This window comes from Penaeus japonicus, unplaced genomic scaffold (genome assembly GCF_977035675.1).
Source record: "Penaeus japonicus unplaced genomic scaffold, GWHDUDI00000001_assembly GWHDUDI00000005, whole genome shotgun sequence".
In the NCBI taxonomy this organism is placed as follows: domain Eukaryota; kingdom Metazoa; phylum Arthropoda; class Malacostraca; order Decapoda; family Penaeidae; genus Penaeus; species Penaeus japonicus.
Window position 1 is genome coordinate 1,993,448 of NW_028234407.1, and position 2,500 is coordinate 1,995,947.

Here is a 2,500-nt window from a genome sequence, read left to right on the forward strand (position 1 = left end):
CAATCTGATTGGGACGCGCACCTGTGCGCTTTGGCGTGGTCCTCGCGACCTCATGACGTCAGAGTATCATCACGCAATCACGAGATTCTTGAATCTGATTGGAGTGCGCACTTGTCAGCGTTCTCCACGGGATCTCGTTCCGTCAGGACGTCCTTTTGAAGCGACCGAATATGAGTGCCAGGACTGCTTGGATTTAGACTTCATGTTCTAGCATAGCTGTCTTGAAAGTAGAAGGAATATGACATTGGCCATAATTGTTACTAAAAGAGTACTTGTCCGGTGTTGCAACATAATCGCACCGTTGCAAACGTCAGACCGTCCTTACATAGAACGCATGGCGTCCAGACATGCAATGGCTGCAATATCGATTAACTGGCCTACCCTTGCTCGGGCGAGGGACAAAACGGGGATTAAGAGAATAGCTTTCAAGGAAGCTATAACTCTCTCACCACAATCCCATTCACCTCTCAGCGCCCCAGCGTTCGCACTTCCTGATTGTGCAACGAAAACCCCCGGATGCGAAGGTTCGCTGGTCCTCAAGATGGCGGTGTCGGAACCCCTCGGTTGGTTTGCCAAGCCATTCTCGTGGCATCACCCTCATCTTGTCATGGAGGCTTACATGAAGTCACGGTGCATATTAGCGGTGTCAAAGGGGTAGGGGAGGGAAGACAATTATGAGCAACCTAGATAGTATGGAGAAAGTGAAAGGAAATTTCAAACTTAAAATACTTATGATTAAGAGAACCATATTTCACAAACAGTTTATAATGACACTTTAAATGCTGCATTTCTGTATTTTGTTCTCTCTTTATGCAATCCCTGGAAAACTGGATATTGACTCAATTATTGACAACTCTTTGCCTGGGATTGCATTTTTTAGAAGTCGGTAGAGAGACAATGTTCCTACCTCTAGTGACCGTACACGGTTCCCTGTATAGAGAGAGATAACTTGAGGATAGTTATTTAGATTGATATGCAAAGAAATGATTTATGGGACTGAAGTTATGTGAGTAGGTTGTTTATTTTTGTTTTCGACATTTGGCAAGACACTCGGTAGCATAATAAAACAACAATTTTATTGTTATCATACCAGTTCCTGCTAAGTATACTAGGTTGAAAAAAGTGGCAGGGTAATTGGACACCATTATCAGTAATCTTCTGCAATGTAGATGTATGTTTCATGCTTATTTCGGTGATGGTGATATCAAGTCCAAGAATGTAGATTCGAAATAATGTTATCAACTGCTGTATCTGTTGCTTAGAAATGGGTCGCCGCAATGAGCAACAATATGGCCGCGAGCTCACGCAAAGCGGGAAGTGTGTATGTTCTCTTCAACATACAACCTGATTTATTTTCCTTATAATTGCTTGTGGCGGTAGAAGAGAAATAGGAAGGTGCCATTACTTGTGTGAATGAAAGGGTAAACTTGATTAGCTTTTAAGGAATTTTGATGAGTTAAAGGACGTAAAATAGGCAGATCAGACATAGTGAGCATCAGTACGAGGATTTGAGACGAGAGATGGGAAGTTATCAAAATTACATGTGAATTGGAAGGTGCAGATGCATTACCGTAGAGTTGTGTAGTTATTAAGAATCGAATGCAGGAGAATGGTAATCGTTAACGACCTTTAATCCAATGAAATGGAACTAATTAACGGAATAAGTAAACGACGGTTACGGGCCACCTTCCGGTGGATCTCTTCCATGCAAGGGTGGAGCGGTTGGTGTGCACTTCAGTTTTATATCCGAGGACCAGAAGTGACGGAGTGTCCAGGAACCACTGCTCGCGAAGATAGTGGATCAAAGCTACAACCAGTTGTGTGATTATCACAATCAGGGAATAGGAACTTTAGATACAAAAAGGCATTCTTGTTGACTGAAATGATGATATCAACCTTATTAAGTTGGATGAGTAGTTCTTGTTTGTTTGTTTGTTTGTTTTCAATCAAAAACAACAATTATATCCTGCATATTATACGTACACACAATTCCTTTTATCATTATTATCATCAGTAATACTATTCTTTCTCTCTTCATACCTCAGAAAAGAAAAGGAAAATTAAATAGATAAATAATGCATATCAGATAGATAAAAATGATCATTTATCAACAGAATGGGTTAAAAGTTTAGAAAGTAAACACAGCAGGCGTTCAGTAAAGCTGTGACGATGTCTAAGTTTAGTCGTGATGATAGAAGTCTGAAGAGTATTGGTCTAAAGCAAATTTCAAATTTCAGTTAGCCATGTATCCCTGAGAGCTTTGCATCTAACCCCTTAGGACTTTGATGGTATTTATGTCGAAATTTAAATGTATGGATTGACTTATATGTATCACTTAAATGAGGGAACGTTATCAAATCTTGCAAAAACAAAAGTAAGTCACGTACCCCCTGATATTCCAAACAAAAGTAAGTCACGTACCCCCTGATATTCCCTTCCCATACCCCTTGAGCTAGTTTAGCAAGCAAGTATTAATTACTGCATTACATTTCATATTGGA